General features: G+C 41.6%; 1 pseudogene; it reads right to left on the reverse strand.

The window, feature by feature from the left end:
- Positions 1-11,881: 11,881 nt before the first annotated feature.
- On the reverse strand, positions 11,882-13,553 carry LOC116466659 (26S proteasome non-ATPase regulatory subunit 12-like; annotated as a pseudogene).
- Between the last annotated feature and the right edge of the window lie 1,259 nt (positions 13,554-14,812).

Raw genomic sequence — 14,812 nt, forward strand, 5'->3', positions numbered from 1 at the left:
GGATTTTCTGAGGGAATTCCTTATTAAAGAAAAAAAAAAGAAACAGGAGAACAGAAAGTAAATAAATTCAGCTTTTAGAGATAACCACATATTAACTAACATCTACATTTTTTTTCTTTTTTTTAAGATGGATTCTCTCTCTGTCCCCCAGGCTGGAGTGCAGTGGTGTGATCTCAGCCCACTGCAACCCCTGCCTCCCAGGTTCAAGCAATTCTCCTGCCTCAGCCTCCAGAGTACCTGGGATTATAGGCGCCCATGACCACAGTTGGCTAATTTTTATATATTTAGTAAAGACGGGGTTTTGCCATATTGGCCAGGCTGGTCTCGAACTCCTGACCTCAGGTGATTGACCCGCCTCGGCCTCCCAAAATGCTAGGATTATAGGCATGAGGCACCGCGCCAGCCCATATCTACATTCTTTTTTCTAAGCCTCTATGCTTTCTTTCTGTATAAAACCAAGTTGTACTTACTTTTTTGATAGCTTATTTTTAAATTATCCTCATAAAAAAACTTTCTATGTCAGTAACATTTTATTGAATTGATGTATCATAATCCATTATCTAATTGCAATTATTAGATAATTTAGTTATATCCAATTTGTCATTATAAATAACATTGACTATTGCTATATTCACAAAATCTATCTACCCTAAACTAACTAAAATCATAAAACTATTTAGTTCTATTTTCTTTCAGTTATGTTATGGTTTATTGTTTACATGCAACTTTTTATTTCATCCTGAGTGCATTTTGGCATTAGTTCACCCCAAGGCTATCCTTCCACACTGATTTGAACAGCATTCTTTATTGTACTGCACAGATTAACATTGGCCAGAATGTTTTCTTGGGGTTTTCTTGCAGGGTTGTTCTTGTTGCTGCTTCTGCTTTTGGAAACAGAGTCTCACTGTCACCCAGGCTGGAGTGCAATGGCTCCATGCAATCATGGCTCACTGCATCCTCATACTCCTGGGCTCAAGATCCTCCCATCTCTGCTTCCCAAGTACTTGGAACTACAGGCACACACCACCATGCCCAGCTAATTTTTATTTTTTATAGAGACAGGTCTCACTATGTTGCCCAGGCTGGTCTTGAACTCCTGGACCCAAGAGATCTTCCCACCTTGGCCTCCCAAAGTGCTGGGACTACGGTTGTGAGCCACTGCACCTGTTTTCTTGGGTTTTATGCTGTTTGATGAAGCTACTTGTGCCAATAGCATCTTGTTTTAACTGTTGTAGCAAACAAGCACATAGCAACATCAGTCTTCCTTCACCATTATCCTGTTTCATATTGTCCAGTTCCCCCCAAAAAATAATCCCAAGGTGTCTAATTTTAGTTATATGTATGTCCTGGGAATTTGGGACATTTTAGGCCAGGCATGGTGGTTCATGCCTGTAATCCCAGCACTTTGGGAGGTCGAGGCTGGTAGATCACTTGAGGTCAGGGATTTGAGACCAGCCTGGCCAACATGGTGAAACTCTGTCTCTACTAAAACAAAAATTAGCTGGCCATGGTGGCACGTGTCTGTAATCCCAGCTACTCAGGAGGCTGAGGCAAGAGAATCACTTGAACCCGGGAGACAGAGGTTGCAGTGAGCTAAGATTGTGCCGCTGCACTCCAGCCTGGGTGACAGAGCGAGACCCTGTCCCCCCACCCCCAAAAATTACACATTTTAATTGCAAACTCATATTCTTACTTCACCATGACAAGAACTCGTGAACTGGTGAACAACTGGGGGCAAAATTGTATTCTGAGTTCACCATGACAAGAACCAGTGACTGCTGAACAACTGAGTTTACCAGTTCACTGATTGAAATATCTCTTGGGTGATCTATGTGTAACATACATAATCATGGTCTTTTCTCCTGTCTCTCTTATAACCAGACAAAACTGGTGAACTTCTTCCCCTTTCCCTGTGATGAGAGGGACATGAACTATGAGTCAAGGTGTTCTAAAAAGTGGGTAAATCTTTTTTTTTTTTTTTCCCTGAGACAGAGTCTCGCTCTGTAGCCCCACGCTGGAGTGCAGTGGTGCAATCTCAGCTTACTGCAACCTCTGCCTCCTGGTTTCAAGCAATTCTTCTATCTCAGCCTCCCAAGTAGCTGGGACTACAAGCACACACCACAATGTCTGGCTAATTTGTGTATTTTTTAGTAGAGATGGGGTTTCACCATATTGGGCAGGCTGGTCTTGAACTCCTGACCTTAGGTGATCCACCCGCCTCAGCCTCCCAAAGTGCTGGGATTAGAGGTGTGAGCCACCATGGCCAGCCTCTAAAAAGTGGATGAATCTTAAAACCATAGTAGACCTAAGCAGCATGGATAAAATGTGTATTAAGTATGAATTTTCAGTGCACAAGACTCAGGCGTGCAAAAAAGTAACTTTGATTTTCCATCTCTGAACTTAGTTTCTCTCTTTAGCTGCAGTTTGCCAGTAAATTCATGGTAAACTCCATCACTTCAGAATTTTTCCTCCATTTCTTTGGAGTACATTCAAAAATTTAAGGTTATCTTCTTCCTCTATAATTCCCCTCAAGGTGCCATTTCATTTCTAGGAAGTTTTCAAAGAATCACAGAGTTGGGGTGGCCTGAGAGGACATCTGATCCTTGGAGTCCTGTCTTACGCAGACATGTGCAGGAATGTCCAGTCCCATGTGGTCTCCAGGCATGAAGACTAGTGTTTGCTGAGGCATCCAAAGTCCTATTTCATAGCTCTAGAGTCTGAGACGTTCCCTCATTGGCACAAGGACATACACTATTCCTTATACCCTAGCTAGAGGGGGAATCTGTATTAGTCTGTTCTCATGCTGCTAATAAAGACATACTAGAGACTGAGTAATTTATGAAGGAAAGAGGTTTAATGGACTCACAGTTCCACATGGCTGCAGAGGCCTCACAATCGTGGCAGAAGGCAAGGAGGAGCAAGTCATGTCTTACACGGATGGTGGCAGGCAAAGAGAGAGAACTTGTGCAGGGGAACTCCTCTTTATAAAACCATCAAATCTCCTGAGACTTATTCACTATCACAAGAACAACATGGGAAAGACCAGCCCCCATGATTCAATTACCTCCTACTGTGTTCCTCCCATGCTACAATTCAAGATGAGATTTGGGTGTGGACACAGCCAAACCGTATCAGAGTCCCTAGTGGACCCTATGTTTTACCAGCTCCCAGTTTGGCCTTCCTCAGGCAGTGCCCTCCTGTCTAGAGACCAAGCCCATCCCCCCTTCTAGAACACACACTGGATAGCCAAGACCCCATAATTCCCGATATAATTCCCTACATTAATGATCCTGAGTCTATTTCCAGGGCTGGTATTGCCCTCTTTGCCAAGTGGTCCTCCTGAAGGCAAACTGTGCCTCTGGTGTACAGCAGTTGTCTGCAAAGACACGGATGAAGCTTGGACGTGTGGACAGGGGTGTCCGTGCATTCCCAGGGTGGAGGGAAAAGAGATAGAGCAAAAGCTGGGAACTGGAGACTGGCCTTCCACCATGGCCATGTACAAGTCTAGAACTCAATTTGCATTATGGCCTTCAAGGTCATTATAAAAGCATATTTGTCAAGCAGAAGCATATAACTCATTTGACAGTGGTTAGTTTGACTTACAACTTGTGTGTAAACATATAGTAGGAGGGCTTCATTTGTATCCCTGCCCCAGACCCTGTGAATACTAGGGATGAGCCTGATAGGGCTCTCTGGCTCAGAAACCCAATATTCTCCCTGGGACATAGAAATTTTGGCCATGCCATGACCTACTCCAGGGCCATGGGAGGCTACCTCAGGTTTCTCTCCTCTGAAGATCTCAGCCATCCCATTCCACCTTATTATTCTTGCTCTGTGGAGCCCAGGGAACACCTTTGAGATCAACACCTCCCAGGGCTCCAGCAGCAAAGCAGATTCAAGTGTCCTTTAGCCTCAATTTCCTCAAAATAACTGGAAAATTGTTCACCACACCTTAGGGATTCACTCTAGCATTTCTTTTCATTTTTTTTCTTTCTTTTTTTTTTTTTTTTTTGAGACAGAGTCTTACTCTGTCGCCCAGGCTGGAGTGCAATGGCGTGATCTCGGCTCACTGCAATCTCCTCCTCCCGTGTTCAAGAGATTCCCCTGCTTCAGCCTCCTGAGTAGCTGGGACTACAGGTGCCTGCCACCACACCCAGCTAATTTTTTGTATTTTTAGTAGTAATTTTTGTATTTTTAGTAATTTTGTATTTTGTATTCACCATGTTGTAATTTTTGTATTTTTAGTAATTTTGTATTTTGTATTCATCCTGTTGGCCAGCTGGTCTCGAACTCTTGACCTCAGGTCATCCACCCACCTCAGCCTTCCAAAGTGCTGGGATTAGAGGCGTGAGCCACTATTCTAGTGTTTCTTTTGAAATTACCATAGGCTAATAGACTCAGAAATTATCTTGAAATGTTTAAAATAATAATCTTTTTTAGGTTTAGAAAAGCATATCAAATGTACATATCACAAAGTGAATATGCTTCCTCTTCCACCTTCCCAGAGAAAACCAATAACCTTACTTCTAACACCAGAGATTCGTTTGACCTGTTTTTGAGCTTTATATGAATAAAATAAGATAGTGTGCACTCTTTTGTCTTTGGCTTTTTACCCTCAATATTAGGTTAGTGGAATTCACCCACAGTTGGACATAGCAGCAGCTTTATTTAATCTCATTGACATGTAGTATTTCATCACATGAATATGCTCATGTATCCACTCTACTTTTGTTGGGCATTTGAATAATTTCCAGTTTTTAGCTCTCATAGATAAAGCTGCTCTGAACTTTATTTTGTGTATCTTTTGATGCACTTAAGTATGATTCCTATTAAACATATATTACATCTAGGAGTAGAATTTCCAGTCATAGACTATGCATATACTTAGTTTTAGTAGATTCTGTCCAAGAGTTTTTCAAAGTGGTTGGACCAGTTTACACTCCCACTGGGAGTTTATGAGTTTTGGTTGCTTCACAATCTCACCAATGCTAGATATTACCAGTCTTCTTCATTTTAGCTATTCTGAAAGATATGTCATCATTGGTTATGCCTCCCAATATTTTGTTATGAGATTTTTTGGCCAGCCACAGTGGCTCACACCTGTAATCCCAGCACTTTGGGAGGCCGAGGTGGACGGATCACCCGAGGTTGGGAGTTCAAGACCAGCCTGGCCAACATGGTAAAACCCCATCTCTACTAAAAATACAAAAATTAGCTAGGTGTGGTGGTGCACGCCTGTAATCCCAGCTACTCAGGAGGCTGAGGCAGGAGAATCACTTGACCCAGAAGGCAGAGGTTATAGTGAGCTGAGATCGTGCCATTGCACTCTAGCCTGGGCGGCAGAGTGAAACTCTGTCTCAAAAAAACAAATAAATAATTAAAAAGAACTGTTTAAAACACACAAAGAAGTCTAAAGAAACATTATAATGAATATTGTATATTCACCTATACTCTTGTTTTTAATATTTCCATTTATCATTAGCTATACATTCTGTTAAAAAAACAACTAACTTTAGATTTTGTTAGGAAAAATATAGCTAATATTACTATTTTCCTTCTGAACAAAACAGGAACCTTAACTTTTTGCTTTTCTTCTTCTTCTTTTTTTAAGTAACAGGGTCTCACTCTGTTGCCTAGGCTGGAGTGCGGTGGCATGATCTTAGCACACTGCAGCCTGCAACTCCTGGGCTCAAGTGATCCTCCCACCTCAGCTTCCTGAGTAACTGGAATCACAGACATGTGTCAGCACACCCAACTAATTTTTTAATTTTTTTGCAGAGACAGGGTGTTGCTATGTTGCTCAGGCTGGTCTCAAACTCCTGGCCTCAAACAAGCCTCCTGCCTTGGCCTCCCAAAACACTGGGATTACAGGCATGAGTCATTGCACCAGGTCTTAACTTTTTAAATCCACTCTGAATTATTCTCACCTATCTTCCATGTTTTTGTTTATAGATGTCCATCACATGTTGATTATAAATCACCTCCAAAATATTTTTTGTGGCTGTTTTTACATTTGTCAAAATATTTTACCATTTTCTTTCTTTCTTTCCTTCTTTTTTTGAGACAGAGTCACGGTCTGTTGCCTAGGCTGGAGTGCAGTGGTGCAATCACAGCTTACTGCAGCCTCGACCGCCTGGGTTCAGGTGAACCTTCTGTCTCAACCTCCCAAGTAGCTGGGACTATAGGCATGCACCACCACATCCAGCTAATTTTTGTATTTTTTGTAGAGACGGTTTTACCATAAACCGCAGGCTGGTCTGAAACTCCTGTGTACAAGTGATCTGTCCACCACAGCCTCCCAAAGTGCTGGGATTACAAGTGTGAGCCACCGTGCCAGCCTTTGCTTTTTCAATCTAAAGATTTGTATCTTTTTCAGTTCTATAGACCTCTCAACCATTTTCACTTTTAATATCACCTCCCCTTGCTCTGACCCCCAGTCGTTCCTTCTAGAACTCTGATTAGAAGTATATTAAATCTTTTCACTCTATCCTGTCTTTAATATCTTAATTTTTAATTTTTTAAATCTCTTAGTGCTCTATTTTCAGTAACTTTCTTAGATCTATCTTCCAGTTTTTTTAGTTTCCTCCTTAGCTACCTTTTTTTTTTTTTTTTTTTCGAGACAGAGTCTCACTTTGTCGCCCAGGCTGGAGTGCAATGGCGTGATTTCAGCTCACTGCAACCTCTGCCTCCCAGGTTCCAGCGATTCTCCTACCTCAGCCTCCTGAGTAGCTGGGATTATAGGCGCGCACCACCAGGCCTGGCTAATTTTTGTATTTTTAGTAAAGACGGAGTTTCCTCATGTTGGTCAGGCTTGTCTCAAACTCCTCACCTCATGATCCGCCCACCTCGGCCTCCCAAAGTGCTGGGATTACGGGTGTGAGCCACAGTGCCTGGCCCTTAGCTACATTTTATATACTCTTTAGCCCGTAAATTGTTTCTAGTTTTAATCATCACATATTCTGTATTTTAGAAGTTATACTTTTTTTCTAATCTTCCTTGTCCCTTTTGATAATCTCTTATACCTACATCATAGTTTCCATAACCTTCTAGTTTTTTTAGAACTATTGAACATACTTATTTAATATTCCACACTGCCCATTCCAAGGCCTATACTGGAAGTTGTTCTCTGCAGTATCTCTGCTCATTCTTGCTTATCGTGGCTTATTTCTTCATGTGTTCTATGGTTTTGGATTATGAAATGAGGGTCCTTGAAATTTTGTATGTGTAAATCCCTTGAAACCTAGTGTACTTAGGTCTGCCATAGCAAATTAAACTGGAGGGCTTAAACAACAGAAATTTATTCTCTCACAGTTGAGGAGGCAAAAATTCTGAAATCAAAATGCCGGCAAGGCTATGCTTCCTCTGACGGCTCTCTGGAGAATCCATCCTTGCCTCTTCCAGCTTCTGTGGCTCGTAGCATTCTTTGGTTTGTGGCAGCATGATGCTGATTTCTCAGTCCATCTTCACATGGCCTTCTTTCACAGGGAGGACTCTCTGTGTCCTCCTCTCCTCTTCTTGTAAGGATAAGGACGTCAGTCATAAGGGCCCACTCTAAATCCAGGATGATTCATCTTGAGATCCTTAATTAATTACATCTGCTAAGAACCTAGTTCCAAATTAGGTCACATTCTGACGGTGCTGGGTAGACACACATTTTAAGGAGACACTCTTCAGTGCACTACAATGAGGATTAGAATGTCTGTGGCCAATGAAAATTTGTTTTTGCTTTTGGAAATCGGAGGAACTACCAGCCTGGAACTGTTTTAACCTAACATTTTGGCTTGGGGTTTTTTTGCTGTTATTTTTTGTTTTTTGGGGTTTCATTTTTGTTTTTGTTTTTGTTTTGAGACAATGTCTCACTCTGTCACCCAGGCTTGAGTGTAGTGGTACAATCACAGCTCACTGAAGCTTTGACCTCCTGGGCTCAAGAGATCCCCCCACTTTAGCCTCCTGAGTAGCTGGGACTACAAGTGTGTGCCACCATGCCTGGCTAACTTTTAGATTTTTAGTAGAGACAGGGTCTCACTGTGTTGTCCTGGCTGGTCTTAAACTCCCAGGCTCAAGCAATCCTCCCACTTTGGCCTCCCAAAATGCTGGGATTACGAGTGTGAGCCACCACACCTGGCTGGATTTTTTTTTTTTAAACTCATAGAAGACAATGCCATTTGAAGGTGAGTTATTAAGAATTCTCAAATTATTTTTTCTTTTCCCTCCTTTGAGAAACACAGTTGACACAAACAATATTTCTCCCATCTTCTGTGAAGTGTTTTCTAGAGTCTAGTTTTGTTTTGTTTTGTTTTGTTTTTGAAATGGAGTCTCCCTCTGTCACCCAGGCTGGAGTGCAATGGCACAATCTTGGCTCACTGCAACCTCCGCCTCCCAGGTTCAAGCAATTCTCCTGCCTCAGCCTCCCAAGTAGCTGGGATTACAGGCGCCCACCACTACGTCTGGGTAATTTTTGTATTTTTAGTAGATACGGAATTTCACCATGTTAGTCAGGCTGGTCTCAAACTCCCTGACCTCAGGTGATCCACCAACCTCGGCCTCCCAAAGTGCTGGGATTACAGGCATGAGCCACCGCCCACTAGGTGTTTTCTAGATTCTTAATCAAAATGCTAATCTATGAAGGACCTCGTTTTCTTTTAAGTATCCCAACTCTAACCTCACACCTTGCTTGGGATTTAAGCAGTCTCCTGTTCAAAGAAAAGTTTGATTTTAATGCTGAATAACTGTTCTGGTTTCTGATTTTCTTATAGTGTCTTTGCCTCAGAGATTTTCTTCATTTTCCCACCAGCTCAGTCATGCATATCAAAAGAAGTTTATGCACCATTGAAGGACACCAGCTAAAATTTGAACAAATAAGAGATGTGTAATCACGTTGAATAGAAAAACTCAACATCATGAAGATTTTAATTCTCCCTAATTTAACTTATAAATTTGTCTCAGTACCAATAAAGTTTTTTTTTTAATTTTAGAATGAGACAAACTAGTTTTGAGTTCTGATGGAAAAATAAATTAAAATAGCCTGGAAAGCTTTAAAACTATGAGACTTATTCTACTAAATATTTAAACACATTAAAAATGTTAAGAACATAAAATTACATTTGTATCTGGGAAACAGACAAATAGAATAAGATTGAAAGCCCAAAAATATTCCACATACACATGGGAGTGTATTACGTGACGAAGGTGGCATCTCAAATTGATGTGGCAAAGACAGACTCTATGGTACTTGTTTGAGACAACTGAGTAACCACCTGAAAAAAAATTAAGTTGGGTCCATACCTCCATCAGGATGAACTCCAAGTGGATCAAAGATTTAAATTTTAAAATGAAACTATACTTATTGATAAGAGTTATTTATGTATATTCTGGATAGTCCTGCAAATCAATAAAAGAGAAGTAACTCAAAAGAAAAATGGGCGAAAGACGTGAGCAAATATATCATAAAATAAGATGTCTAGGCCGCACGCAGTGGCTCACGTATATAATCCCAGCACTTTGAGAGTCCGAGGTGGGTGGATAACCTGAGGTCAGGAGTTCGTGACCAGCCTGATCAACATGGTGAAACCCCATCTCTACTAAAACTACAAAAAAATTAGCTGGGCATGGTGGCACACGCCTGTAATCCCAGCTACTAGGGAGGCTGAGGCAGGAGAATCACTTGAACTTGGGAGGCGGAGGTTGCAGTGAGCCAAGATCACACCATTGCACTCCAGCTTGGGCGACAGAGCAAGACTACGTCTCAAAAAATAATAATTTTTAAAAAGACGTCTAATTGGCCAATAAATAAATGAAAAGATGTTTAACTTCATTAGTCACTGGGGAAGTGCAAATTAAACCTATAATGAAATACTACTACCCACCAGAATGGTTAAAAAAAAAAAAGACTAATGATACTAAGTAATGAAAAAGATGTGCATTAACCACAACTCTCATACCCTGCTGATGGGTAGGTAAGTTGATGCAATCACTTGGGGAAAATGTTGCACAGCATCCACAAACGCTAAGTATACGCCTACTTGGAGACACAGTGATTTCCCTCGTAGGTATATACCCAACAGAAATGTACAAAATGATGTACACAGAAGGTATACACTGAAGAGATTTCCTTTCACCCCTGTTCTCCATCTGCTCTGGGCTTCTTACTGTATAACATAAAAATGTCTTCATTATTCAAATCCTGCTAATTAAAGTGTTGGACCAGCAGCAGCAGCAGGATCTAACAGCTTACTACAGCTTGTCAAAAGTGCAGAATATCAGGTTATGCCCAGATATACTACATTCATACCTGCAATTTTATAAGATCCTCAGATAATTCATCCATACCGTAAAGTTAGAAAGCCCTAGTTTAAGCCATTGTTACTCAAGTATTCTCTTCCGTGCAGTTGAAAACATTCTAACTAATATAGACATAGCCCAAAATATCTTTCCCACCCAAGTTATTCATTGACTACTACCTCATATATGTCAGTTTACAGCTTTCTCTTTGCTCAAGCAAACATATATATATACACACACACACACACACACACACACACACACACACACACACCCTGGGAAGCATGATTAAGAACATAGACACCTGGGAGTCCGAGGCGGGCGGATCACGAGGTCAAGAAATCGAGACCATCCTGACCAGCATGGTGAAACCTTGTCTCTTCTAAAAATACAAAAATTAGCTGGGCGTGGTGGCGTGTGCCTGTAGTCCCAGCTACTCGGGAGGCTGAGGCAGGAGAATCGCTTGAACCCGGGAGGCAGAGGTTGCAGTGTGCAATACTGCACTCTAGCCTGGCAACAGAGCGAGACTATCTCAAAAGAAAAAAAAAAAAGCAAAAAGAACATAGACACCTAGCGGCCAGGCATAGACACCTAGGGGCCAGACACAGTGATGCATGCCGGCAGTTCCAGCACTTTGGGAGGCCGAGGCAGGCAGATCACTTGAGCTTAGGAGTTTGAGACCAGCGTGGCCAACATGGCAAAACCCCGTCTCTACAAAAAATACAAAAATTAGCCGGGCTTGATAGCGCACACCTGTGGTCCCTGCTACCCTGGAGGCCTAGGTACAAGGATTGCTTGAGCCTGTGAGATGGAGGCTGCAGTGAGCCAAGATCACACCACTGCACTACTCCAGCCTGGGCAACAAAGTGAGGTGAGACTGCCACAAAAAAAAATAAAAATAAAAATAAACCAAAAAAGCAAAACCATAGACAATGGAGCCAGAATACCTGAGTGAAAAACCAAAAATAAAGCAGTTTTAGGTTCACATCAAAATTGAGTAGAGAGTTTCCATATGCTCTTTGCCCCCACTCATGCACATATATTTTTCCATATACTATAATCTCCACAGTTTAGTTCATTTTGTGCTGCTACAACAGAATACGACAGACTGAGTTATTTATTTATTTACTTATTTATTTATTTATTCATTTAGAGACAGGGTCTTGCTCTGTTGCCCTGGCTGGAGTAAAGTGGTGCAATCATAGTCCACTGCAGCCTTGACCTCCCGGACTCAAGCAGTCCTCTCACCTGAGCCTCCCAAGTAGCTGAGAGACCACAGGCACAAGCCACCACATCCAGCTAATTTATTTATTTTTTTTTAGAGATACAGCCTTCCTAAGTTGCTCAGTCTGGTCTCGAACTCCTGGGCTCTAGTGATCCTCCTGTCTCAGCCTCCCAAAGTGCTAGGATTACAGCCACCTACCTCAGCCTCCTAATGTTCAGGAATTACACATGTGAGCCACTACATCCAGCCCATTTTCAAATAACACTGTATCATTTTGCTGGTAATGCAAATGTCTTTTTTTTTTTAAACAGTCTTTTTTAAAAAAAAAAAAAAAAGACTTCGAATTTTAACTCTTTTTTAAAAGCATTAAGACCCTTATTGTAGATTACGTATCATCTTCTCTTTGGCTATGAGATGTGTAGTTTTGTTAATCAGAGACATTAATGAGTTCAGTTTCTGAGACCAGTCATTTAATAAATTATTTGGATCCTTGGGTCTCTGGAAGTTGTTAATTCCTGCTAATCTGTCTAGTTTAGCAAAGATGGTCTTGTTAACTACTAGATTTGAGAGAAAGGCTTCGGACTCATCAACAGATAGATCCAGAAGCTGTACCATCCTTTTCATTGTTATCCGAGTATAATACTTGGCCATTATTCTAATATTATGTTCAACAACTCTGTTATTCAAGTCTTTCCACCTTTTTTCGCCTTCCTCTGTAGAACCAAAAACATCAGTTGCAGGACTCTGAAGGGAACCTTTTCTTAATTCCATTCCACAGTCCTCCACAAGTGTGGACCAACGCATCAACTCCATTGTGGTAAAAAGCTTTAGAAGATCCTTGTATTTGGGAATTTCTTCTGACTTCTTGTCACCACTTATTCGGTGAACCAAATCTGACTGTTCATTGTCAAAAGGAGCCAGGGTAACATAGGGTACAACACTCTTCATAGCCTGCTGCCATTTTTCACTTTCTGCCTGTATACAGGGAGTATTATATATTGCTCTGTAGTGCTGACAAATAAACAAATAGGATCCCTCATGTTGATCCAACTGAGTCATTAAATTATCGTACTTCGCCGGGCGCGGTGGCTCACGCTTGTAATCCCAGCACTTTGGGAGGCCGAGGCGGGTGGATCACGAGGTCAGGAGATCGAGACCATGGTGAAACCCCGTCTCTACTAGAAATACAAAAAATTAGCCGGGCGTGGTGGCGGGCGCCTGTAGTCCCAGCTACTTGGAGAGGCTGAGGCAGGAGAATGGCGTGAACCCGGGAGGCGGAGCTTGCAGTGAGCCGAGATCGTGCCACTGCACTCCAGCCTGGGTGACAGAGCGAGACTCCGTCTCAAAAAAAAAAAAAAAAAAAAATTATCGTACTTCAACTTTAATTTCTCTGTATTTTCTTCCTGGAAAAACTTGGTGTTAATTTTCTCACTCATGATTTATGTTCGAATGTAATCCTTTACAGCTAAGCAGAGCCTCATTTGCTCCAAAATAAATTCCACTTGCTCTTTCTTTTACATTGACCCATAGGTTTCCACCTGTAGCTCCTGTCAACAGAGGCTGCTTCTTTCACATCACCATTTTGTTCTTTTATAGTTGCTAAGGTTTTAGTCAGTCGAGCACACTCAATTTCAACATAAATCTTGCCTTCAGTAACCATTCATAGAATATCAATTAATTGAAGTTTGATAGGAAGGTCTGTGATTTCCTCAACATAAATACAGTACTATTGAACCATTTTGGCAACTGCTTGTATTAACTGAGTCCGTCTTTTGGACAAAAGCGTAATATTTTCATTAAGTAAATCCCATTCTTTAGCCTCATAGCACATCTTCACTACTGCAACTAAGATTTGGGATGTTGACACCATATCAGAAGCAGTACGAGTCTGTTTTTCCAAAGAGAGAAGGGTTTCCATGACTTCTTGAAGTCTTCCTTCCTTGTCCAGCTTCTCACACTCGGGTAGGCGCTGATCCACCGTGGCGTTGTAGTCCACTTCCATTTTGAAGATGCGCCCGTCAGCCCGCTCCAAGCAGCCGTCCGCCATGGTCTCCGCCTGAGTGTCCCTTGCGGTCCCCCTGCTTTGGCCACCACTCGTCACCCACACCGGAAGCTGCCCATGCATCTGCTCCTCAAATGTCTTAAAATATTCCTAATACTTCCCTCCCATCCCTTGTGTGATTACTGTCATTCCTTCCACTTATACATAAGCTTTAATCATCAAATACATTGTTATTATTTTGAACAAACCTTTTGTTATATCAATTAAGAATTTTTTAAAATAAGCGTTGTATTTTATCTTCACTTACTCCTTCTCTTAAGCTCTTGCTTTATGTAGATCCGAGGTTTGGACCTACATCATTTTCCTTCTCTCTGAAGAATTTCTTTTCACGGTTCCTGCAAAGCAAATATACCGGCAACAAATTCTCTCAATTTTTGTTTGTCTAAGAAATTCTTTATTTCTCCTTCACTTTTGAAGGATAATTTTTCAGGTTACAGAGTTCTAGACTGGTGGGTTTTTCTCTTCAACACTTCACGTATTTCCTTACTCTCTTCTCGCTTGCACGGTTTCTGAGGAGAAGTCAGATGTAATTCTCACTTTTACTCGTTTATAGTTAAGATTTTATTTTCTGACTTCTTTCAAGATTTTTTTCGTTACCTTTGATTTCATGCAGTTTGAATATGATATGCCTAGGTATAGTCTCTTTCTTTCTTTTTCTCTTTCACACTTATATTGCTTAGTTTTCTGAGCTTTTTGCATCTGTGGCTTAGGGTCTGCTATGGTTTGAATATGGTTTGTTTGTCCCTGCCAAAACTCATGTTGAAATTTAATCTTCAATGAGGTGGTGTGGGGAGATGGGACCTACTGGGAGCTGTTTGGGTCAAGGCGGCAGATCCCTCATGAACTGCTTGGTGCTGTTCTTGTGGGAGTAAGTGAGTGCTCACTCTGGCAAGACTAAATCATTTTTGAGGAAATGGATTTGTTCCCTCAAAAGTGGGTTATTATAAAGCCAGAATGCCCCTTGGGTTTTCTCTCTGGATGTGTCTACTTCCCCTTTTACTTTCTCCGCCATGTTATGACACAGCGCAAAAGCCTTTGCCAGAAGCCACACACCCTTAACTTCCTAGCTTACAGAACATTAAGCTAAGTAGGGTGAGCACAGTGCCTCACGCCTGTAATCCCAGCACTTTGGGAGGCTGAGGCGGATGGCTCACTTGAAGTCAGAGTTCGAGACCAGCCTAGGCAAGATGGTGAAATCCAGTCTCTATTAAAAATACAAAAATTAGCCAGGCGTGGAAGTGTGC

The sequence above is a fragment of the Hylobates moloch genome, unplaced genomic scaffold, assembly GCF_009828535.3.
Source record: "Hylobates moloch isolate HMO894 unplaced genomic scaffold, HMol_V3 SCAFFOLD_4, whole genome shotgun sequence".
In the NCBI taxonomy this organism is placed as follows: Eukaryota; Metazoa; Chordata; class Mammalia; order Primates; family Hylobatidae; genus Hylobates; species Hylobates moloch.